Below are 27,279 nucleotides of genomic sequence, written 5' to 3'. Positions count from 1 at the left end.
CCTCACTCCACCGCGCTGTTCTCCTGCCTGTCTCATTGCTACACTCCGTGGCCTCCCTAGATTCTTAACTCCACAGTCCATCCTACCCTGCCTATCTCCCTGATCCAGCTCCCTTCAATCTGTCTTTCACACATCCTCCCAGGTGGCTTCTCCTTCTAGCCCTGCCCACATCGGCCCCGCCCTCGGTCACCACGCCCCTCGCACAATCGGTGCTCTTCCCAGAGCGGGGCCTTGGGACTGTGGATACGCCATGGCTTTGTCCAGGGAGAAGGGCATGTGTCTCATGCACAGGAGGAATATGATGCAGGTAAGCTTCAGTGCACCCAGCTACAGACAAAGGAACATGAGCAGCAGCAGGAAGATGCGGAAGTTGCAATGACCTATGCAGTTATTCACCCACTTACAATGGTGGTCAAACTCGTAGAGGAGAGGAGGCAGGCCTCAAGAGCCTCCCCCGACGCGGCCCTCTAGGCCTCCTGCTCTTGGCCCTACACACGGGTTCCCATCTCCAGGGAGAAACTAGCATTTCCATTGTTAGAGCACAGTTAGGACTCATCACCAGTCGTCTTCAGAGACAAGACCCGCCTGGTGTCACTTCGAGCAGGAAAAAGAATAACTCTGGAACTCTGTTTTCTCAGATACTAGATAAGGACGAAAAGACTACCATTGCCCAGTCAGTCTTCTGCACTTGTAAACCCATGCAGGGTGTGCAAATGAGAGAAGAACTCCCAGAACCCAGGAAATCCTCCAATTGGGACACCCAGAGATGGACAGGCAAAGAGCCCCACAACAGGGCAGCAGCCAGCCTAAGGTCTGGGTATCTTGTATCAGCAAGCCAGGGGATGGGACAGGGGCTGCCTTTCCTCCCCCTGACTCCACCAGGCTCAGCACAGATGTGAAGCCCTTTGCATGTCAGCATCTGTGCAAGCAAGGCCAGCCTTGCAAGCAAGGACAGGTGCAGACACAGAGGCGATGACATATGTAAGTGACCCAGAGTGGTTGAGAGCCACTTTTAGCCATCTGGGAAAATGTTTTCATACCACCCATGGCCCACTGATGATGTCAGGTTCCTGGTCCTGCTCAGGTGCCCAGGATGGACTGGTGAGTGGACAGGGAGGAGGAGTACTCACCTCCACACAGATGTTGCACCAGGGACAGTGGAAGGTCTGGGCTGGCTGTGGAAGCAGCACTTTGGGCACCATGGCATTTGAAAGGCCCTGAGGTACATCCATACCACATATGGCATCTCGGGTTCTGTTTCAAGGAGCCTGCCATGGAAAGATGCGGGGGCAGTGGCAGGAGGTCCTTCCCTCACTCTGGTTCTCAGGCATCCCCATAGCATCACTGGGCAACAAGAAGCATGGGGAGAGAGTGGGCAAGGGAAGCCCAGTCCCTACTGAGCAAGCTGACCACTCAGGTGGGCTGGTAGCCAAAGAGAAGGCGTTTCCAGCCAGAAGAGCTCTACATGCGGCTCCAGCCTTTGGAACAGTCGTGTGTGAAATGGGAAGGAGGAAGAGTGAAATGCGTGGTTTGGAAGAGCCTGCTGGCCTCTCTTGCCAGCCTGCCCAGTCCCCCTTCTAAAGCAACTGGAAAACCTCCAGGATTCTGTTTTCACACCTCAGTGGCTTGGGAAAGGAAGTGCCAGGTCCTAAGTATGATGACATGGAGAGAAGGGATCCTGAGGCCATCGGTGGGGTTAGCACTTTAGAAATCACCCCTGTAGGCATCAGCCCTTGTGGAGCCACCTCCTTCTCTGAGGGGTCTGAGGCCTTATCTCGATGCAAGATACCAGGATCTGAGACATTTAGACCAATCAGACTGCAGAAGGTTAGGACAAAGAGAAGTCTTGTAACCACAGGAAAGGCCCACTCCTCATTCTGAGCCAGCCACCTGCATCTAAAACCAAAGTAATTTCTAGTTTTGCGCAACCCAGAGCTTCCCATGAGGCCTGGCTCCCCTGAGGTAGGACTCACACACCTCAAGGACAGATCTAAATGCCCAGGCTAGAGACAGACCACGGAGACTCCACCAAATGTCACCAGCATTACCAGCCACTCGCAGTTCCCTGAATGCATCAGGCACCTCTGTGTTTGCACATCAGGTTCCCCTCCTGACCCTCTCTCTCCACTTCCCTGCCTCTTCACTATCATGGTCTATTTTCCCTTCTGTCTCTTTGTAAGAAACCTGACAGCTTGCATGTGAGACGTATGGGAATGTGAAGAAGAGGCCACTGAAAGTGACAAGTGGCACTACATTAAAAGCAGCAAACAGGCTTGGGAGAAACCAGGAATATCCCACCAGATGTTGGGGTGGGGCCATGATATTCTTTGAGAAAGGCATGGCTAGGCCTCCTGTTCTCAGAGAAATGAGAGCCACTAGTTACCTCTTCTGGGTTGGCACCCAGACTGCTGTGACTACAGCAGGGAAGGGAAGTAGTATTAAGTTTGACTTCACAGATATTCCAGAATGGGGGCTCTGACTGCTTCCAGTGACTTCTAAGAGCAACCTTTCCCACCCCCACAAACACACATGTTGTAGACTGGGACATCCTGCTCTTACAATGTTGGCTTTGTTGGAGCTTGCAATGATGTGGATGTGGTTTGTCCCCCAACGGTTCATAGGCTGGAGGCTTGGTCCTCAGTGTGGCAGTGTTGACGTGGTAAAACCTGTAAGAGGTGGGGCCTAGTGTGAGGTAATTCAGTCACTGGGGGTGATGCCCTAGGAAGGGAGTAATGTACTTCTCATGGGCCCCCATTAGATCCTGTGAGATTTTTTAATAAAAAGAGCAAGATTGGTCCCTCCCCAGGTATCTGGCCATGCAATCTCTACCCCTTGCATGTCCTCCCACCATGATGCCATTCACCATGTTGTGATGAGCCTCACCTAGGTCAGCCCCAGGAGCTGCCAAATCTTGGACTCTGAGTTAAATAAACCTCATCTCTTTATAAAATACCCATTTTCAAGTACTTTGTTGGAGCAACAGAAAACAGGTTAATACAGAGACTCTGGGGAGATGGCATGGGGAGAAGTTTGGTGATTCTCATCACTCTTTCAGGCCCAGTGCTAATTGAAGCTGACAGTGCTCAGTGCTTACCCTATCTTCACTTCTTCCTTTTTGTGTGACAGATTTCCAGTTTGGGGAAAGAGGTAGCAATCTACCCAACTAAATAACTTCCCAGTTTCCCTCATTTCTATGATGGGCTTCATGAAACAATTCTGGTTAAAGAATTGTGGGAAAATGTCTATGGAGGATTTCTGGGAAAGCTTTTGCCTTTTCAATCAAAGGGAAGATGATGCAGTTGATGGAGCTCTGCCCCCCTTCTTTCAGTCTTGAAGCTAGACTTGCTGGTTGGGGTGTCACCTGGGACCCTTTAGGCAACAAGTCATGCTACCCAGACACAAGTTGTGACATTGTTGAGTCCCTGTCCTATCCCTCACCTGCCTCCCCCTGAACTGCACATTATGAGAAAATGACTGGGTTTTTACTACACTGACATGTGTCATCTTATTGGCCACTGATCTCCTGAAACCCTCTATGTTTGGCGGATTCTTCCCACCACAAGTCTTGGTGAGGGGCAGGATCCATTTTCCCAACCCAATTGGAACTGAAAATGACCAAATACTGGTGGCTTCCCTCGCAGTGATTACAAAGGCTTGTAACTAAATGATACCAACTAGATCATAGAGGATGGTGGATTTCTCCTAAAGGCATCCTATTACTTCCTGAAGCCTCCTAGTGGAATGTTTTAAAGTCTTCCCATCAACTCTACCATTTGGGAAGAGATAACGCTCTCACCCTAATACAAAAAATGTTTTCAGGAAAGTGCTTAAGGACACAGCCCTACAGATCATCCAAAGCTGTGAAATTTACCAATGAGTTAATTCCTCTAATATCTCCACCCTTTCAGACATCAAAGAAACACATTTTTATTGGATTTTTATCCAGGAGCAGACTGGCCGTTAGGTTTTACCCATATACCCGGAGACTGAATTCAAAATACTTACTAGTTCTGGTGGATACACTCAGTGGATAGGTAGAAGCTTTGCCTTACAGATCTGAAAAGGCTATTGAAGTTGTAAAAGTTCTACTTTAGGAGATCATTCCTCACTTTGGTCTCCCTCAAAGTCTTCACAGTGATAATGGACCTGTGTTTAAGGCAGAAATAACACAAAAACTCTCTTGAGCCTTAGGAATTAAATTTCATCTTAATTGTTCATGGAGACTTCAATCTTCAGGCAAGGTAGAAACAACCAATGAACTACTTCTTTTTTTAAATATTTTTTTAAGTTGTTGATGCACCTATATTTTCTTTCTTTATATGCGGTGCTAAGAATTGAACCCAGTGTTTCACACATGGTAGGCAAGCACTCTATCACTGAGCCACAACCCCAGCCCCACCAATGAAGTTCTTAAGAGACACTTAAAAAGATTGTGTCAGACGACTAAAATCCCCTGGGTTAAATTTCTGCCCTTGGTCCTGATAAGGCTTAGAAATACTCCAGCCGACAGGGTCTAACTCCATTTGCGTCCCTGGAATGCAAAAATGGAAGGGCATTTTTGTTCAACAATTTACTTTTAGATATTGAGATTTCTCAGTATCCCCTATAGCTCAGCTGGCCAAGCTTCAATAGATTCTTACAGAAATCTGATAAGAACTTCCTGAGGGAGATCATCAAGGGCCCCCTTTCTTTTGTCCAGGGGATCTTGTCCTAGTAAAAACAATAGATGCAAATAAGTGGATACATACTCCCAACTGGGAGTGTCATTACCCAGTAATCATGTCAACCCCTTTAGCAGCCCATGTGGCAGGAGAAGACCCCTGGATACATCACACTTGCCTTAAGGCCTGGAGACCCCCTACTGAGTCCACTACAATGGAGGCTCCCACAGACCACCACACCTGTGAGTCAATAGAAGACCTCAAGTTTCTGTTTAAACAAGCTAAGTGATATATTTGATTTTATTGGTCTTTTAATTGCAACATCAATGGCTCTTATTAGGTTGGTAACAACAGCTCCACAAGACTGGGGTCCTATACATAAGCTATTACTAGTTTTAACCGATTTAAGCACAACAATGCTATTAATCTCGGTATGTATTAATCTCGGTTTATATTAAGTCTAGTTCTAATGAAGCCTAATTATGACTACAAGCTGTGTACAAAGATATGTTGCAGGAATATTTCTTCTGGGAACCTGGACTGTGGTACACACCTGGACTCACAGAATGCCTTTAACTCCATCCAGCAGTACACACATCTCACTTGCTTTGACCTATGATACTAAGATAACTTCATATGCAATAGTTATAAGAAATGTGTTTTTGCTAATTGGACTCTTCCACTAAATACTCTTGTGTATGCCTTGGCACAGGAATGCTTCCTTTTACACTGGACATTATGTCACATCTCACCTTGTCACGCTGCGATGTTTCCTCTTCATGGCCCACTCTCCATGTTTCCTCTTCATGGCCCACTCTCCCTGCACGGCGTTGTTCTTTTCTACATTGCTCTGGTAATCCTGTCTCTAATAGTACTAATGAGAACATTACTATAAACAAATCACAGACTATTTTATGTACTAATGCTACAGTCATCCACAATTGTATAGTATGGGTGGACCACATTACTGTTTTATCTAATATGACAAAGTACAACCTCTACAAAGAGTTCCAAGATCTTGTGTATCACTCGAATTTATCAAAAACATCTATTATTTTTTTCTTTGACTTCCCCTATTTTAAAACAATGTAATCAGGAAAAAAAGAACTTGGTATGATACCTTACTTGGTGGAGTTGGAACTGGTTTGCGAATAGTAAGTTCAATTGACCTTGAGAGCTTGGCTGGCAGACTGCACAGTGCCAGACAATGTGGCTCAAACTTTGACAATTAATGCTCACTGATCCTGCCTCACCAAAATGCTCTTGACTATGATAAGCTATTCCTGATCTTGTGGAATACGTCTACTTTCACTAATCTAACTAATGTAGCATGTTGTTTAACTGGACTGTCAACTCCCTAAAAACTACATATACATATTTAACCCACTGGATGACTTTACAGCCACTTAACATACAATACTCTGATTTATTTTGCACTGGGACTATATAGTATTATGAAACCCAATCAACATGTTTTATGTAATTTTCATGTTATACCTTTTGTTCTACATTCCTATTTTGCTTTGCCTCTTTTAGTTGGTATCCATGTACCAAAAAAACAATATAAAACCAATATGATTTATCGCAATGTGTTATCCGTGATCAAGAACAAGTATGTGGTTGGTTGCATAGGCAGATGGAGCCCTGTCTACTTAACCACTCTCCTAATCTATGTGACCTTACTCTGTATCCTGTGCATAACTTTTCCATGCTTTATGAAGTAACTGCTCAACATGTCTGCTTAGCAACTAATAATCAATCTGACTTAAACTTTCTTAATTAAGTTGCTCCTTTTGCTGGGTGCATAGAACACCTAGAGGTCCTCCATTGGCAGGATGACATCTTTTACATTTCTCTTGACCGAGTGAATGATTTTACTTTAACATGCACCCCAAAACCATTACCTTTACCCCATATCCTTAATCAAAGTACTGTTGTTAAAGATTTATTTACATATAATCAGTCAATTAAATCAATATAAACTACATACTCAAATTATAGCTAAGAGGCTAATTGATATATCACATCTAATAACTACTAATGCTGATCATCATTGGTATGATTTTCTGTTTCTCCAACTGCACAATATTCTTCTGTTTATGCTATAATAATATTTGTTTTAGTATTAATCTCACTTTCTGTTATAATATTTATCTGTATGTTAGGATCAGAAAAATGACTGTATAGACAAAACCCCACAAAAATGTGCTTGCCAGTTTCTACCAAATACCTCTGGACCATCCTTAACACACCTCTTTGCCTTGATCTCTCCTCAGGAGGACACCCTGACTCAAGCTTTGCAACGCCCCTTTCCAGCTTGAAGTAGTCAGAGCGGTCATCGTCCCAACTCCCATCAGTAGTCAGGGTGTCCTCTGAGAGAGGGGGGGATTGAGAGAGATATGGAAGGGCTTAGGCAGTCAGGGCAAGATGGTAAGGCGGTCTGGGGCAGGTCCAGAATAAAGGAGCATGGAAAGGATCTTCTGATGAGGTCAACTTTCTTCTTGATGAAACTACTCATGGACACAAGTGGGGGACCCAATCAGACAAACACTTCTGGACTTGTGCTCCTAAGCAAGGAATCCAACAGAAAAAACAAAAACAAACGCTTGGACAGAGGGAGCACCAATCAAAAGGAGCGCATGGACAGGAAAGGGAGATAAGGAAAGGAGGAAATTCTAGAGACCATGAAAAGAACAGGCCAAAACTCTCCCACCAGATTCCCAGCTCTGGGACCCCTTCTCTTCCAAGAAGTCTATCTCTGTATCTCTCTCTTCAATAAACTTACTTCTTGCTGTCTCTGTGTCCTGTTCTTCAATTCTTTGCTGAATGGAGACAATGAGCCCAGCACCCCTAGACAGTAAAAACAAATGGGAAAACAAAGATTTTTCCTCCTAAACAGTCTCTGGTAGGTAATGATTAACATATCAAGTCACCAATACAAAGAACTAAAAAATACCCTCTTAGGTTATCTCTCTTATACTATAAATTTACACATAAAATTATGTCTTGCCAAAGAGAAACTAGTGCACCCTCTCCTTCTTGCTTTCTTTTAATAGAATCAACCTATGTTTCACTTTGACCTATCCTTAAATTCCTTTTTGTGATGATGTCTAGTACCCCCATCGCCTGAGTTGAGGTCTACCTCCATTTTGGGACTTCCTCAGGACCCCCATCCCAGTGACACAATCTGCACTTTTAAAATTTACTTGCAAACCTAGAGTTCCATTCCACTAGATGACAAGCTCTTGTGTCAAGGGCTGTCCATTTTAAAATTCATGGCCAGTTGGAGGAGCAGATTGCCTGGCCATAGGATTGGTCCTTCTGGTCTTATCATCTTAAGATAGAGCAACAAAAACTAAAATGAAAATGGAAACAAGAAACAAAAAAGGATAAGATTTTAGTTTTATCTACACCAGATCCAGTAATATATGCCTACAGTCCTAGTCACTTGATAGGCTTAGACAGGAGGCTCACAAGTTCAAGGCCAATGTGGCAATTTAGCAAGGTCCTATGTCAAAAAAAGGACTGAGGATGTAGGTCAGTGGTAGAGTGCCACTAGGTTGAAATCCCTAGCACCATGGGGGGAAAAGAAGTACTGTAGTTTATCATTCCTCACTCACCAATTAATTGTTTCGGAAGAGCTTAATATATGAGACAGGCTCTGTGCTAGGTGCAGCCAAGAAGACACACATGGTTCCCATGGTGAGCAGAATGATGGTCCTCAAAGATGTTGATGTCCTAATCCTAGAACCTATAAATATGTTAATTTACATGGCAAAAGGGACTGTGCCAATGTGATTAGGTCAAAGACTTTTTTCTTTTCTGGTTCTTGGCATCAAACCAGGGCCTTACACATGCTGGGTAAATGCTCTAGCCATACCCCCAGACCAGGTTAAGAATCTTGAAATGGGAGATTATCCTGGATTATTTGGGGACAGGTGTTCAGTGTAATCACAAGAATTTTTACAAGAGGGAAGAAACCAATTTTAAAACAAAAGACCCAACCAAAGCTGAGATGAGTATAAGGCAAGTTAGGGACTAGCCTTGGAAGCAAAATTTAAGAGAGGGAAGGGGAGAGAGGGAGGCTGGAGGGTCATATTGAGAGAAGGAGCTGTGAAGACAGAAACAGAATTAGAGATTTGAAGATGTGACAAGATTGAGAAGGAAGGAGGAAGGAGCCATGAACCACAGAATACAGATAACCTACTGAAACTGGAAAGGCAAGGAAAAGGATTCTACTCTGGAGCCTCTAGCAGCAAAGCAGGTCTTGCCAAAACTTTGATTTTATACTTCTGTCTTCCAGAATTTCAAGTTAATAAACTTGTATTGTTCTAAGCAGTAAGTTGAAATAACTTGCAGGAATAGGAAGCCAAGAAAGTTCTTTATCCACTTTTTTCCTATTTACTATTCTGGGGATCAATGAGTCTCACACATGCTAGGCAACCATTGAGCTACATCCCAGCCTTTTTTATTTTTTTATTTTGTAACTGGGTCTTGCTAAATTACCCAGACCAGTCTCAAACTTGGGATCCTCCTACATAGCTCAGGTTACAGGCATATGTAACTATATTAGGCTCTTTGTCTACCTTGAAAAGAACCCAGTGGACTGGGGATGTGGCTCATTAGAGTGCTTCTCTAGCATGCATGAGACCCTGGGTTTGATCCCCAGTGCTGCAAACAACAACAACAACAACAAAATAGTAGGCTGGTGAGTAATAATCAGCAAACCTGGGTCTGACGCTGCTCTGTGCTCAGTAGCACTGTGAGTTGGGTCTACATACTTTATCATGCTAAGACCCATTTCCCATGTCTATTAAATGGGATAGAAATGTTTGCCTCACAAAGTTGTTGTGCAAATCAGAGAAGAACTATGTAGTACAGCTGATATGGCAGGCTCTTAGTAAACAGAAGTTATTATGGCTATTTTGTCATCAATATTTCCTTATTAATTTTTTAAAATGTTTTAATCAAGCAAGAAGATAGGAGACAGGAGACAGAAAACAGGGACCTCATTTAGAATCAGGCTGAAGGAAAGGGGAGGGATTACAAAAGGGCCAGTGGGAATAATTAGGTTCTGTTCTAGAGAGCAAGGCAGAGGGCCTGGCTGCCCTCCCCTCTCCCCTTCCCTAGATTGTGGTATCATTGTCTGCTCCTCAACTTCCAGGTACCCCCTTCCAGAATTATCTTTGCTCTATCATCCTTTCCCATCCCCCACCAAGCCCTGTCTTTTCTCCATTACACCCACCCAAAAGAAAGGATGTTTTATTCATCCTCAGTCCGATTCCAGTCTCTTTGGAATGATTTGGTCATTTGTGGTTACTTTTGTTCTCCTTATGCAGCACAGATCAACAGTCTACATTGGTCATCAATTCTTAGTCATAAATTGTAGCCAGTATGTCTTTGTCCACCACTGAACGAGCTCCAGCTGCCACGACTGCCCTGTGTATCTCATTACCTCTGGCTGTAAGTAGCTCACCTGCCCAGCTTGACAAACACCTCACCCAAGCTGGGAACTAGAATTTGTGAGCTAGACAGCCCTTACTGAACTAGGAACCATAGCTTTCACTCTCTCAGGAGATTTCAGCCATATGCTCTCAGATACTGAGAAAGGAGGAGAGAGGAACCAATGGGCATGCAGGGAGATGTCTTTGTGGTTACCTGTACTGGGTTCTTTGTACAGGTGTATCATATTCTATCTTTGGATTTCATAAGATATTCCTATATAGTTCCTTATAAAATTTTCACATTTTCCTTCAGTCAAAGTGAATTCTGTTATGACAACCAAAGAACTTCAGGCATTTTAAAAATACAGATTCTAAGTGATAGCAGACTCTAGAATTAACCCTAGAGAAAAGCCATTTATTATGAATGCTGCTGTGCTTGTTGCTGAGCCAGAGGCCTAAAACCTTGTTGACCAATGTCCTCCATCATCAAATGCCTTTATCTAAGAGGAAGTCTGTGGAAAACTACGCAACATGGCCATTGCCAACATCAAACACTGATAAAAGCATCATGGTCTGTCTTCAAAGGCATCTAAAGAAAAGATGGTGGTGCGGTGGTGCCAGTTTATAGTACATCTCTGATTTGCACTTGGGAGACTGAGGCCTGAGGATTGTCTGAGGATTGATTGACTGAGCCCATGAATTCAGGGCCAGCCTGGGCAACACAGTGAGACCCCATTTAATTATGAATTTGAGATGTCCATACTCCTGGCACAACTGTATAAGAAAAAGCAAGGAAATACAACCTCTTCCTTTCTTTTCTTTTTCTTCCTTTCTTTTCTTCTCCTTCTCTTCCTCCTTTTCCCTCTATGTTTCTATAGACTAAAATTAGCCTGAAAATAGTTTAAAATTGTCCCAACTAGGTCAATTCACCAAATCTACCAGAAGTTGTAACAGCCAGTACACTCCTAGGAAAGAACTAATGAGTTGGGATGAGGACTATTACATGCTGAGTGCTTCGTATTGATTTCTGTTTGGTCCTCATAGTTACACAGTGAGGTGGGTAGTGTTTTTCCCATTTGATGAAAAAGAGCTGAGGTTCAGAGAGTTCAGTTAAGCTGTTCAGTATCTCCTAGATGAAACATGGTGGATTCTGTTTTATTCCAGAGTTTGGAACTTTTTTTAAAACTATGCCAATCTGGGTGCAGTGGCACACCTCTGTAATCCCAGTAACTCAGGATCCCAGCAACTTCCTGCTAAAGCAGGAAGATTGCAAGTTCAATGCTGGCCTATGCAATTTAGTGAGTCCCTGTCTCAAAATAAAAAATAAAGAGGGCTGGGATTGTGGCTCAGTGGTGAGTTCAGAGGGTTCAATCCCCAGTACCATAAACAAGCAAACAAACAAATATGTGTTTGGGGATGTAGCTCAGTGAAAGAGCGCCCCTGGGCTCAATCCCCAGGGAACTAAACAGACAAACAAACAAACAATGCCAGGTGCAAGCTTCAATTGAGAAGGACCTTATTCCCAGGAAAATGTCAATTCTCCCATCAGGCTATACAGCTTACACTACAACTTGTGTTGGGGAAATGATCTGACCATCTCCAAGCAGCTTTCTGTACCTGTTATTGTGGATTCCTGGATTCCTAACCACCTTCTGAGGTGGGAAGAGGAGGGCAGTTAGAAGGATTGGGCCTTGGGTAGAGGCAACCCAAGAATGGGGTTCCTATCTCTGCTTCTGTGTTTCCCAGTCCCTAATGTAGAAATAATAATTCTCATCATCTACCTCACAGAGGGCAAAGGAGGAGAGGGCACTGGCAAGGGTGATCCCACTGGCAATGCAGCACAACAGGGACCCCAGGGCAGAAGAAGGGTGACAGGGTAGAAAACTCACTCAAGCGTTTCTTTGTGGTGTCTGTCCCCATGTAGTCCTACATATCCTGAGAGCTGCCCTTCCCTGGGACAGAGCAGGGATCTGGCAAGACACACCATATTCAGGTCTCCTTGAAGCAGGATAAATAAGCTGTGTTTCCCCAAGCACAGAACAGGAATACGATTTAGTTGCAGGGGAAAATTAATAGCTCCCCTGACTGTGGCCTCCCACAGCACGATGCTATTATAACATTTATGATATTATCTTATTGTTGTTCATTTTCATGCCTGTCTTCCCCTCACAGATTGGAGCAACCTGTGGCTAAGGGATTTTTATGATGCATGAGAAAAACATGAATACATTTTTCGTGTTAGAAATGAATAAAAGGAGGTGGGCACAGTGGTGCACACCTGTAATCCCAGCAGCTTCGGAGGCTGAGGCAGGAGGATCATGAGTTCAAAGCCAAACTCAGCAACTTAGGGATACTCTGTCTCAAAACATAAAAAGGGCTGGGGGTGTGGCCCAGTGGTAAAGTACCCCCCAGGCTGATGGATGGTATAGCTCAGTGGTAGAACACTTGCCTAGCATGGGCAAGGCCTTGGGTTCAATCCTCATTACCACCTATAAGTTCAAGGACAACCTCAGCAAATCAACGAGACCCTGTCTCAAAATTAAAAATATAAAAAAGGGGCCTCAGCTCGCCGCCCTGCGGGCACGGGGCAACAACACGGCTCCTGGGCCAGTGCAAGTCTGAAAATGATCGGAGCTGCTTGGGCCAGTCCTCTGAAATTGACCGGAGCCTCGAGACCCACGGGTGCCCATTCACAGCTCACGAGGTGAATGTCCGCAGTTTCCAGGGCAAAGTCGCATGATCAATGAAGGCAAAAACCAGGAGATCCCATAAATTCTGCTGTACCTGTCCTCGCTGTCAAATTACGCCCTGATAAAGCTTCTGTTGGCTAATGATGTGGCCATCACCCAGAATGGATGCGCGTAGGAGGGGCTTTCCAAGAGCATCTGACCCACCATGGGGACACTTGTCATGCAGCATCACCTGGAGGTTCTGTGGCTCCAGTGAAGGGTGATTCTTTGAACGTCATTTTCTCTAAAAACAAAATAAGAATGACAATTTAAAAATAAACAAAGATGTGGATTTAAAGGCTAATATATATATATATTAGCCTTTATATATATATATATATATTTTTTTATATATATATATAAAAGGGGGCTGGGGCTGGGGTTTAGTGGTGGAGCGCTTGCAACACACGTGAGGCACAAGGTTCAATCCTCAGCACCACATTAAAAAACAATGAGTAAATAAAGATAGTGTGTCCATCTACAACTAAAAAAATATTTTAAAAAAATAAATATAGGGGACGATCCAAGATGGCGGACTAGAGGTTGACTGCATCTCCAGTCACTCCAGAACCCAGGATTCAAGAAGGGGAGGCATTGAGAGACTCGGACTAAAATAGAGCCACGGGGGCCAGATTCTCCAGCATCTTGGAGCAGGCCCCCCAGTGAGGGCCTTCCTGCACAGAACCAAGCTTCAAGTCCCTGAACCAGGGCGGCAAGTTCCTGCCGCAGGTTGCTTCAGGGACCAGGACAGGGCAGCCAGGGACTTCCCCAAGCAGCCCGCAGCCCGGACCCCTCCAGCGGGAAGCACCTTTCCAGGCTAGCTTCTCAGAGCAGACCGCCCAGTGAGAGCCTTTCTACACAGAGCCAGCCACAAGTCCCCAAGCCAGCGGTGACCTCCGGCCCGCAAGCAGCCTCTGGGACCAGGGCAAGGCAGCCAGAGACCTCTCCAGGCAGACCTGCCCCCCGGCCCCCCCCGGCCGCAGGCTTTTTCCATGGGGCAATCCAAAATGGCAGACTAGAGGGTGACTGCATCTCCAGTCGCTCCAGAACCCAGGATTCAAGAACAGGAGGCATTGAGAGACTCGGACTAAAATAGAGCCACGGGGTGAGTCTCCCCCACCCGGTGAAGCGCTGCCTGGGCGGCAGGCCCGGAATGGGGTGGCTTATTAGAGTAGGGCAGGGCAGCTACAGTCTTCCCCAGGCAGCTCTGTGCACTTCGGCGGTGGGCTCCTCCCCCAGGGCCAGATTCTCCAGCATCTTGGAGCCCCCAGTGAGAGCCTTTCTGCACAGAACCAAGCTTCAAGTCCCTGAACCAGGGCGGTGAGTTCCTGCCGCAGGTTGCTTCATGGACCAGGACAGGGCAGCCAGGGACTTCCCCAAGCAGCCCGCAGCCCGGCCACCTCTGGCGGGAAGCACCTTTCCAGGCTAGCTTCTCGGAGCAGGCCCCCCAGTGAGAGCCTTTCCACACAGAGCCAGCTCCAAGTCCTGGAACCAGTAGCGGGCTAGGGGCAGCTTTCCTTGGAAACACTGCATATCAAGTTACTCCAAGACTTCAGGCTACTGAAGGCAGGAAGGTGATACACTGGAAATCTACAGGGACACTATAAGCCAATAGAAGAATTCGGCAATATCACAAAGTCCCACTGAAATCTGACCAATATGAGAAAAAAAGGGAAGAAAATGTCCCAAACAAACCTAGAACTGTATCAATAAAACACAATGACAGCACAGCAGAAGAAATGTCAGAAAGGGAGTTCAGAATGTACATAATTAAAAAAATCAGGGAAGCCAATGAGGAGATGAAAGAGCAAATGCAGGCATTGAAGGAGGAGATGAAAGAGCAAGCGCAGGCATTAAATGATCGCACCAATCAACAGTTAAAAGAGCAAATATGGGACGCAAGAGATCATTTCAATAAAGAGTTAGAGATATTGAAAAAAAACCAAACAGAAATCATTGAAATGAAGGAAACAATAAACCAAGTTAAAAACTCCATAGAAAGCATAACCAATAGGATAGAAAACCTGGAAGACAGAGCCTCAGATATTGAAGACAAAATATTTAATCTTGAAAACAAAGTTGACCAAACAGAAAAGATGGTAAGAAATCATGAACAGAATCTACAAGAATTATGGGATATCATGAAAAGGCCAAATTCAAAAATTATTGGGATTGAGGAAGGCTTAGAGAAACAAACCAAAGGAATGAACAATGTATTCAGTGAAATAATATCAGAAAATTTCCCAAATCTGAAGAATGAAATGGAAAACCAAGTACAAGAGGCTTATAGGACTCCAAATATACAAAATTACAACAGACCCACACCAAGGCACATTATTATGAAAATACCTAACATACAAAATAAAGACAGAATTTTAAAGGCCGCGAGAGAAAAGAATCAAATTATATTCAGGGGGAAACCAATAAGAATATGAGCAGATTTTTCAATCCAGACCCTAAAAGCTAGAAGGGCCTGGAACAACATTTACCAAGCCCTGAAAGAAAACGGATGCCAACCAAGAATCTTATACCCAGCAAAACTTACTTTCAGATTTGACAATGAAATAAGATCCTTCCATGATAAACAAAAGCTAAAGGAATTTACAAAAAGAAAGCCAGCATTGCAGAACATTCTCAGCAAAATATTCCATGAGGAAGAGATGAAAAACAACGATGCAAATCAGCAACGGAAGGAACTAGCCTAAAGGAATAGCCAAATAAAGGAGAAACCAAATCATGTCAAAAAACAAAAATGAGTCAAATGACTGGGAATACAAATCATATCACATTAATAACCATGAATGTTAATGGCCTGAACTCATCAATCAAAAGACATAGACTGGCAGAATGAATTAAAAAGAAAAATCCAACAATTTGCTGCCTCCAAGAGACTCATCTCATAGAAAAAGATACCCATAGACTAAAGGTGAAAGGATGGGAAAAAACATACCATGCACATGGACACAGCAAAAAAGCTAGAGTATCCATCCTCATTTCAGATAATGTGGACTTCAAGCCAAAACTAGTCAGAAGGGATAAAGAAGGACATTACATACTGCTTAAGGGAAGCATAAATTAGCAAGACATAACAATCATAAATATCTATGCCCCAAACATTGGCTCATCCATGTACGTCAAACAAATCCTTCTCAATTCCAGAAATCAAATAGACCACAACACAATAATACTAGGCGATTTTAACACACCTCTCTTGCCACTGGATAGATCGTCCAAACAAAAATTGAATAAAGAAAACATAGATCTCAATAACACAATCAACAATTTAGACTTAACCGACTTATATAGAATATACCATCCAACAAAGAACGAATACACTTTCTTCTCAGCAGCACATGGATCCTTCTCTAAAATAGACCATGTCTTATGCCACAAAGCTCCTGTTAGCAAATACAAGAAGATAGAGATACTACCTTGTACTTTATCAGATCATAATGGATTAAAATTAGAAATAAATGACAGAATAAAAAACAGAATCTTCTCCAATACCTGGAGATTAAATAATACACTATTATATGATGAATGGATAACAGAAGACATCAGGAGGGAAATTTAAAAATTCTTAGAAGTAAACGAGAACAAAGACACATCATATCAAAATCTCTGGGACACTATGAAAGCAGTACTTAGAGGAGGATTTATTTCATGGGGCGCATTCAACAAAAGAAGTAGAAATCAACAAATAAACGACTTAACACTACAGCTCAAAGCCCTAGAAAAAGAAGAGCAGATCAACACCAAAAGTAGTAGAAGACAGGAAATAGTTAAAAACACAGCCGAAATCAACGAAATTGAAACAAAAGAAACAATCGGAAAAATTAACAAAATAAATAGTTGGTTCTCTGAAAAAATAAACAAAATTGATAAACCCTTAGCCACACTAACAGAGAAAGAGGGAGAAAACTCAAATTACTAAAATTCGGAATGAACAAGAAAATATCAGAACAGACACAAGTGAAATACAAAACATAATTAGAAGCTATTTTGAAAATCTATACTCCAACAAAATAGAAAATATAGAAGACATCAACAAGTTTCTAGAGACATATGAATTACCTAAACTGAACGAGGAGGACATATACAACTTAAATAAATCAATTTCAAGCAATGAAATAGAAGAGGTCATCAAAAGCCTACCAACAAAGAAAAGTCCGGGACCAGATGGGTTCTCAGCCGAGTTCTACGAAACCTTTAAAGAAGAGCTCATTCCAATACTTCTCAAAGTATTCCATAAAACAGAAGAGGAGGGAACCCTCCCAAACTCATTCTATGAAGCCAATATCACCCTGATACCTAAACTAGACAGAGACACATCAAGGAAAGAAAATTTCAGACCAATATCCTTAATGAACATTGATGGAAATATTCTCAACAAAATTTTAGCAAATCGCATACAAAAATATATTGAAAAGATAGTACACCATGATCAAGTGGGTTTTGTCCCAGGGATGCAAGGTTGGTTCAACATCCAGAAATCAATAAATGTCATTCACCATATCAACAGACTAAAAGTTAAGAATCACATGATTATTTCAATAGATGCAGAAAAAGCATTCCATAAAATACAGCATCCCTTCATGCTCAAAACACTAGAGAAAATTGGGGTAGTGGGAACATTCCTTAACATTGTAAAGGCCATCTACACTAAGCCCATGGCCAATATCATTCTAAATGGTGAAAAACTGAAAAGCATTCCCCCTAAAAACTGGAACAAGGCAGGGATGCCCTCTTTCACCACTTCTATTCAATATCGTTCTTGAGACTCTAGCCAGAGCAATTAGACAGTCCAAAGAAATTAAAGGGATACGAATTGGAAAAGAAGAACTCAAACTATCCCTGTTCGCTGATGACATGATTATATATTTAGAGAAACTGGGAAATTCCACCAGAAAACTCTTAGAACTCATAAGTGAATTCAGTAAAGTAGCAGGTTAGAAGATCAATGCTCATAAATCCAACACATTTTTATACATAAGTGATGAATCTTCAGAAAGAGAAATTAGGAAAACTACCCCATTCACAATAGCCTCGAAAAAAATAAAATACTTGGGAATCAATCTCACAAAAGAGGTGAAAGACCTCTACAATGACAACTACAGAACACTAAAGAAAGAAATTAAAGAAAACCTTAGAAGATGGAAAGATCTCCCATGTTCTTGGATAGGAAGAATTAATATTGTCAAAATGGCCATACTACCAAAAGTGCTATACAAATTCAATGCAATTCCAATTAAAATCCCAATGATGTACCTTACAGAAATAGAGCAAGCAATTATGAAATTCATCTGGAAGAATAAGAAACCCAGAATAGCTAAAGCAATCCTCAGTAGAAAGAGCAAAGCAGGGGGTATCGCAATACCAGATCTTCAACTCTATTACAAAGCAATAGTAACAAAAACGGCATGGTATTGGTACCAAAATAGACAGGTAGATCAATGGTACAGAATAGAGGACATGGACACAAACCCAAATAAATACAATTTTCTCATACTAGACAAAGGGGCCAAAAATATGCAATGGAGAAAAGATAGCCTCTTCAACAAATGGTGCTGGGAAAACTGGAAAACCATATGCAACAGAATGAAACTAAATCCCTATCTCTCACCCTGCACAAAACTCAAATCAAAATGGATCAAGGACTTTGAAATCAGACCAGAGACCCTGCATCCTATAGAAGAAAAAGTAGGTCCAAATCTTCAACATGTCGGCTTAGGATCAGATTTCATTAACAGGACTCCCATAACACAAGAAATAAAAGCAAGAATCAATAACGGGGATAGATTCAAACTAAAAAGCTTTCTCTCAGCAAAGGATATTATCAGTAATGTGAAGAGAGAGTCTACAGAGTGGGAGAAAATCTTTGCCACTCATACTTCAGATAGAGCACTAATCTCCAGAATCTATAAAGAACTAAAAAAACTCTACACCAGGAATACAAATAACCCAATCAACAAATGGGTTAAGGATATGAACAGACACTTCACAGAATAAGATCTACAAGCAATCAACAGATATATGAAAAATGTTCAACATCTCTAGTAATAAGAGAAATACAAATCAAAACTACTTTAAGATTCCATCTCACCCCAATTAGAATGGCGATTATCAAGAATACAAGCAACAATAGGTGTTGGAGAGGATGTGGGGAAAAAGGTACACTCATACATTGCTGTTGGGGTTGCAAATTAGTGCAGCCACTCTGGAAAGCAGTATGGAGATTCCTCAGAAAGCTTGGAATGGAACCACCATTTGACCCAGCTATCCCACTCCTCGGCCTATTCCCAAAGGACTTAAAACCAGCATACTACAGAGATACAGCCACATCAATGTTCATTGCTGCTCAACTCAGTATAGCCAGATTGTGGAACCAACCCAGATGCCCTTCAGTTGATGAATGGATAAAGAAACTGTGGCATATATATACAATGGAATATTACTCCGCCATGAAGAATGATGAAATTATGGCATTTGCAGGCAAATGGATGAAATTGGAGGATATCATGCTACGTGAGATAAGGCAATCTCAAAAAACTAAAGGATGAATGATCTTGCTGATAAGCAGATGAGGACATATAAGGGGGGGGTAGGAGGGGTTAGCATTAGGGTTAGGGTTAAGTTTAGGGTTAGGGATAAGGAGGGTGATAAGAATGGAGGAAGGAAGGACTGTATAGAGGGAAAAGAGGGGTGGGAGGGGTGGGGGGAAGGGAAAAAATAACAGAATGAATCAAACAATATTGCCCTATGTAAATTTATGATTTTTAATTAAAATAAATAAATAATAAAAAAAAAAAAAATATATATATATATATATATATATATATAAAGGCTGAGAATGTGGCTCACTAGTAAAGCATGACTAGGTTTAATTTCCAGTACCAAAAACAAAAAGAAAAAGAGAGAAGGCTGATATTGTTTTTGATGTTTCTGTTGTTCTTGTTGTACCACACCCAATCTCAGTCCTTACCCTGGAAGTAACCTCTATTATCAGGAAGAATGTAGTTATTTTTCTATGTATTTACTAAATGGATTTTGCACACATATTTAGTTTACACAAATTCAATTTTAACCAAAACAAAATCCCACAAGGAAATAGAAACTTAAATGGCACCACTCCATACACTAAGTTTACCCATGGCCTGGAGAAGTTAGAATGAGTAATATAATTTCTCAGTTGAAGATAAGTTGCTTGGGCTGTCCTTGTTCTTCTCAGAGTAACCATTTCACCAACATTACACATGATTTAAAATATTCCCAAAGGTAATTGTGACAATGCTTGATTTTTGCATTGAACACTTTTGAAAGCAGCCCTTGTAAGGGTGGCACTGTACACTGTGGGATGCCAGCCTTATTAGCAGAATCAGACTAGGTTGAGCCATGGGACACAGAGTCCTGGCTTCCAGGAACTAGCAGCCATTGAGGTCTGTTCCAGATTGCCAGGAAGCATGTGGTGCTGTATAGGAGTGGTTCCCTGTTTCCTTCAGGAATATTCCCCCTAAGAGAATGGCTCCCCTAACTCCACCCTATTCTGTCCATCACAGAAGAAGCTCCTCCCAGTCCTCACCCCCTTTTCCCTGTGTGCTATAAATAAAAGAGAGTTAGGCTACTTGTTATTGTTGTTAGAGGCCAGAGCTGGTATGGCCAGACCCATCATGCTCCCTCTCATTTAAAAAGAGTATTGACTCTTGTGTGTTTATTGAGTAGATAAGTTTTTGGGTAATTGAGTGATATACAGCCAACATCCTCCTCCGGCAGTTAACCCTTTTCTCATCCACGTAGGACATGGCTGAGAGGACCCCCACAGTATACATCTGCATGAGATCTGTTATGGTTTGGATAAGAGGTGTCCCCCAAAAGCTCCTGTTAAGTTAATGCAGGAATGTTCAGAGGCAAAATGATTGGATTGTGAGATCTATGACCTAATCAGTTCATCCTAGTTTGAATGAACTAGGTGGTAACTGTAGTCAGGTAGGGCTTTGACTAGAACAGGTGGTTCACTGGGGGCAGCCCTGGAAGGGTTCATCTTTCCTGTAGTCCCTTCCTCCTTTTCTCTCTCTCTGCTTCCTGCCTACCATAAGTGGAGCAATGCTCCTCCATCACCCCCTTCCTCTGCCTAGAGCAGTGGATTTGGCCAAACATGGACTAAAATCTGAAATCATGAGGCACAATAAAAATTTCCTCCCGTAAGTTAATCTTGCTTGGTATTTTTGTCACAGAGACAAAAATTTACCTAACATAGGGTCCACGAATACCCTGAAACCCAATGCAAGACCAGAAACATAAGGATACTCTATGATATGTCAGGACAGAGGAAAGGAAAAAGGAAGGATCCTGGAGAGGGTGGAAGAAAAATCCTGGTTACAGATCGTTCCTAATAATGGTATTCTGACACTTCTGAGATGATATTCAGAGGATAACACCACTCTGCTTACATGTAATGTGCGCCTTAAACAGTGGCCATTTGGAAGCTACCCTTTGTCGCAAAAAGTGTGGTCTCTCTGTTCTGAACATGGTATTATGCTAATAGGGTCCTCCATCAGTGGGAAATACCTGTCAGCTAACCCTATCTATTTGAACTATCCATGACTCCAAAATCTGACCTGAACCATGCGTACTTTCTTTTTCACAGATGCACTTTAAAGGGAGTGGACCTGGTTATGTCTTCTCTCAAGATCAGGGGAACTTCAGGTCTCATTTCTCCATCTACATGCTTGGGTAGCTCATCTCCTGGAGGGTACTTGGGGTTTTCATGGTCCTGGTTGATAATCACTATCAAATTTCTCCTACCCACTACTTCCTTACCCCAGAGTTTCACTTTACTGTTAAACCAATTGTTTCTTTGGACATTTTGGGTGACAATTCTAGCAATGGTATATCCCTTGCTAGGGAGAAGAGGAAAAGTGAATGATGATTCTTCTGAGGTTCAAGGTTGTGGAGTTGGCACAAACAGCTCAGAATTGCCAGATAATTCCCATTTGGACCTAGCCATGCAAGGGAATGGCTGCATTAAGAGAACATCCAAGCTTTTGACCAGCTGTTCCCAGGTTGGGTAGGGCAGAATTGAGACCATGTTACACACCCACTGTGGGCCCTTTTAGCCCCACAAAAGCATCAAAACCAGAGCTGTACATCTGTTGTAGCAGGATATGAACTGGGGATTAGAAGGGCCATTAGAAATAATCTAATCTAGCCTTGACATTTTAGATTTTGTGTGTGGGGAGGAGTCTTTCCCTAAAAGGGGCATACAGTTTTCAGCCTTTTCCAAACTTTTTTGATCAGATTCCTTTTTTTAGATACTGTGTCTGTTTACATTCTCTAGGAAAGGATTAACGGATTTCTCATAAAGCCTTAGTAAATGCTGCCCTACACCTGCTGTTATTGTTATGTGCTGTTCAAATAAATTTCCCACACATAATCCCTACAGTTCAAATTATGCAGCACCGATGCTGAGACACAGGACACTCAGTTGATGGGAAAATCTCTCTGTCATGCAGCATTGGTACTGCAATGGACTCTGACTCTCAGAAGGCAGCTGTGCGGTGGGGTAGGGGTAGGGGCATGAGCAGAATAGGCTTAAGATCAGCTCCTCAGCAATATGCAGATTCACCTCAGAATGTCTGGGGTTCAGCCTTTGCTTCGCATGCATTTATTTTGCTTCCATGACATGTCACAAATTAATCATTGAGCCACATCCTCAGACTTTTTCTATTTTATTTTAAGTCAGGGTTTCACTAAGTTCCTTAGGGCCTTGCTAAGAAGCTGAAACTGGCTTTGAACCTTTAATACTCCTACCTCAGCCTCCCAAGCCACTGGAATTACAGGTGTGCACCACCACAGCCAGCAGGACTACTTCTTATTCATTTCGTATTCGTAGAGTTCATACCAGCACCTGGGCCATAGCAGGGCATCAATAAATGTTCACGGAATGAGGTTTGACTGGTAATTAGGTGATCTTGTCAAATCTCTTTGCCTTCTGGAGTCTTTATTTGCTCGGTAAGGAAATGCTAGCTCCTCCCTAAGATTGTTATGAGAACTGAATGAGAGGTGCATATTAAAGCTTTCAGCAGGGCACCTGGCTAATAGGAGACAACAACTACATTTTTCTAAGAGTGAAAGAGGATTCAAAAGGTATCTGTTCTAGCCTCCTGCTAGAAAAAATGTTGAGCCAATCTCCTTACACTCCAGGATAAATACCACTTTAGATTGAAGGAAGAAGATGGTAAGGTGGTGCTAACCGTGGGAATTCATATTAGATAGGGTTTCAGTCCAGAGAACAACCCTCTCAAGGGCAGCAACATCTTCAGAGTGTGTTCTGCCTTGGCCACATCTAAGTAGGTGAGCAGAGCTGGCAGATTAAGCAAAGTCAAATGCTTCCGTTGCTTTCATGAAATGATCAACACTCCAGACTTCTACCACTCTCTAAATCAAGAAGGAAAAAGGAAACAGAATCAGTAGTCCCAGACATTATGTTCCAAAGATAGGGTGCTGTTTCTAAATTGTCATCCCTAAGTCCTTTTTGCTTTCCACCTTCAGGATAATATCCATTTGCCTTTATAATTGGGAGTGAGGAGATGGTAAATAGGCATAGCTTTGTGACAGAAGATAGGTTGTGGTTTCATTGTAAAGAGTCAGGTGAAATTTTCTTATCCTAAATTTTCCCTTGGAGTGAGGGTGGAAGCCATAGAAGGTCTTAACATCAGGCCATGTGAGCTTCCTCTAGTCTCATTTAGGACAAGAAGTTTGCAAACTAAAGAAATCTACCCAAATTCACAGCACAGAACACAGTCTTCTGCAGGTGTCTCTGGACAGTTCTGGTTCTGTAACTGAACCCAATTCCTTTACTAACACTGGAAAAGGCCAGCGACTCAAAGACAAATTGTTGGAGCAAGGAAAAAGATTCAGCTGGAAACTCGGCAAACTAAATATGGACGGCTATCACCGACAAAGGCCATCTGCTTGAGGCACAGGACTTATGTGGCAATTTGGGGGAAGTATGTTTTTAGTCTCTGAGTAAGTGGGGGGAGGGTTGTAAATTCCTTCCACCTTGGTCTGCTTTTCTGATTCATATGTGGTTGTTATCTGAAAGTCACTCAATATCCTGGTTTCTGTAAATCTAGGGAAAAAATACTGATTAGTAAGTTCTATGACTCAGGTCATTTTAGTTCCTTTTTCCAGAAATTGCTAACCTTGCAGTTTAAGATACAGAACAGGGTGGAGAACAGAAAGCAGCTTTTTGTTGGAGAAGAGTTTTAACCTGTTAGGTGGCTTCAGTCAGAGGCGTCATCTACAGGAAAGCTAGTGGGAGACTAGTAATTAATTGCTCAGCTATGTGACCTTCAAAATTAGTAATTTTAATAGTCAATGAAATGCCTACATCAGCTTCCATCAGCCAGCCACTACTGAGCAGGCCTTAGACACCAAGAACTTTAATGTGATTAAGGGAAAGCTGATCTGTATCATGTGGTCTCAGAGGGATCCTTCTTTGAGAAAATCTGGGCAAATCTATAGAAAAGAAGGTACTTTATAATACTTTCTCTGCTTTCGGGAACATTTTGTCCTTCAAGGTAGTGTGTGATGAGAACATCTCTGAGGGTTATGCTTTTGTTCCCTCTGAGACCCAAGAGGCTGTGGTGGAGAAGATGAATGGCATGCTCCTCAATGACCACAGAGTGTCTGGGTAGATTCAAGTCTCACAGGAAGCTGAGCTTGGAGCCAAAGCTAAAGAATTCACCAATGTTTATATCAAAAACTTTGGGAAAAAAAAAAGAACTTTGGGGAAAGAGCTGGGAATATAGCTCAGTTGGTAAAGTGCTTGCCTAGCACACACACACACACACACACACACACACACACACACACACACACACTTTGGGGAAGAGGTACAGGATGAGAGTTTGGAAAAGTTATTCAGTCAGTTCTGTAAGACCCTGAACGTCAAAGGAATAAGAGATCCCAGTGGGAATCCAAAGACGTTGGCTTTGTGAGTTATGAAAACCAGGAAGGCTTTCTGATTTCAGTTGTAAAAAACACTTGTAGGATTATATTTATTTAAATTTCATCTTGACATTAATGTTAAATGAAAGTTTCCATTAAATGTTTGAAACTAAGCTGTAGAAGTTAAAAATGCATAAATGTGGGGGCTGGGGTTGTAGCTCAGTGGTGGAACACCTGCTTCATATGTGTGAGGCACTGGGTTCAATCCTCAGCACCAAATAAAAAGATAAATAAATAAAATATAGGTTTTGTGCCCATCTACAACTAAAAGTATTTTTTAAATGCATAAATGCATCATAGCTCATTTATTTCAACAAAATGTGATGTTGGGAAACTATTTGGTCACCTACAATAGACATTTGTTTCCATATTAATGTTAAATAACAAAAATACAATATATCATAATTATATAGTTAAATATATAATGTTTATTACATAATATATGTGCATACACTTTCAGTTTAAACCTTGATTTGTAAGAAACTTGAAACACACTACTCCAATTTTCATGACAAATAAAATGCCAAACAAACAAAAAACCAAAGAAAACCATGAGGCTGCCAATAAAGCGTTGGAAGAGATGAATGGAAAAGATATCAGTGGGACAGTCATATTTGTAGGCCAGACACAGAAGAAAGTAGAATGGCTGGGCACGGTTGTGCATGCTTGTAATCCCAGCAGTTTAGGAGGCTGAGGCAGGAGCATCCAAGTTCAAAGCCAGCCTCAGCAATTTAGTGAGGCCCTAAGCAATTCAGCGAGACCCTGTCTCTAAGTAAAATACAAAAAAGGTCTGCAAATGTGGCTCAGTGATTAAGGGTCCCTGAGTTCGATTCCCAATACCAAAAACATGAAGAAAGTAGAAACAGGCTAATTAAAATGAAAATTTGAGCACTGAAACAGGAGAAAACAAGTCAATTCCAGGGGATGAATCTCTACATTAAGAACTTAGAAGATACTATTGATGATGAGAAATTAAGGAAAGAGTGTTGTCCTTTTGGATCAATCACCAGTGCTAAGGTAGTGTTGGAGGATGGAAGAAGAAAGCAAAGGGTTTGGCTTCATCTGCTTCTTATCTCCTGAAGAGGCAACCAAAACCGTTCCTGAAATGAATGGATGCATCATGGGCTTTGCGGGAAGGAAGAGAGAAAGGCTCACCTGCCCAACCAGTAAATGCACCAGGTGGCTGGGATGAGCATGCTCCGTGCCAATGCCATCTTAAATTAATTCCAGCTATTTCATGCCAGCAATTGCACAGCCTCTGGGAAGACCTCCATATTATACACTTAACCAGTTAGCACAGACAAGACCTAATCCGTGCTGGCAGCAATGTGGGATACCTCAAGGCTTCCAAGGAATATCAAGTGCTATATGCCAGTCTAGGCCTCGTCTTAACTCTTCACCATCTAGCTCCACCTAGCAATGCTCCAGCCTCTTTACTGTCACTCAGAATTGGCGTTGCACAACTGTGCCAAACTTTACACCTCATGCTGGAGTTGCTGCTGAAGCTCTTCCAGCTGTGGCACCATACAAGTAGACCTCCAGCATTCACAGCCTTCACCCTACCACATAGCCTCTGCGGGCACTCCATCCTGCAGTCCATGTGCAAGGGCAAGAGCCTCTGAATTGCCTCCATGCTGGCCTCAGCTCCACCTCACAAACAGAAGCAGATGCTGGGACATTTGTTTCCACTCATCGGAACAATGCGTTCAAATCTGGCTGGAAAGGTCATGGGAATGCTGCTGGAGATCAAAAATTCTGAGCTACTACACATGCTGGAGTCCTGTGCATCTCCCACTCCAAGGAAGATGATGCTGTGGTCTACAGGCTCACCATGCCAAGAAGCTGCCCAGAAGGTGGGCACTGTTACCTCTAAGACAAGGAAAAACCAGTTCAAAAAACAATTAACCCCTTGTGGAAATCAGCTCAAGGTTTGAAAACTTCCTAGTTTGTCTACAGAGCTCAACATCAAGAACCACAAGTTGCACTTTTATTGGGTCATTTTGTATTAAAAAGTCAATTACAAAATGCTTAGAATTTTCAATTATAAGACTATATTCTCTGAGTTTTGCTATAGTCCAGGCAATGTTGCTTTTTTTTTTTTTTCCTATTGTGAAATTTGTTTTCCCCCACCACAAAATTGGTTTTATTTAATGTACCCAAATCTTAAGTTTCTTAACAAAGAAAAAAATGTCCATAAAACAAAAATCAACTAAAGGCAAGTGAAGCTAGAGGGTTTAGATTTTCTCTCACTGACAGTTCAATACTTATTTACTGCCTTTTTACCTTGGGCCAAGAGTTGGGAAGAAAATACTAATAAGATATGGTACTTGGCCTAGGACAGTGACACATACCTATAATCCCAGTGACTCAGGAGGCTGAGACTGGAGGATTGCAATTTCAGGGCCAACCTCAGCAACTTAGCAAGACTCTGTCCAA

General features: G+C 42.4%; 1 pseudogene across 1 annotated transcript; it reads left to right on the top strand.

Annotated features, from left to right (window-relative positions):
* Window positions 1-250: 250 nt before the first annotated feature.
* LOC306670403 (polyadenylate-binding protein 4-like) lies at window positions 251-26,748 on the top strand (annotated as a pseudogene). Its single transcript has 5 exons — window positions 251-307; window positions 639-811; window positions 24,229-24,611; window positions 24,729-24,881; window positions 25,733-26,748. The product of its transcript is annotated as a polyadenylate-binding protein 4-like (transcript).
* Window positions 26,749-27,279: the final 531 nt, after the last annotated feature.

Source organism: Sciurus vulgaris (assembly GCF_902686455.1).
Source record: "Sciurus vulgaris genome assembly, chromosome: 10".
Lineage (NCBI taxonomy): Eukaryota > Metazoa > Chordata > Mammalia > Rodentia > Sciuridae > Sciurus > Sciurus vulgaris.
This window is presented reverse-complemented; position numbering and strand designations above follow the sequence as displayed.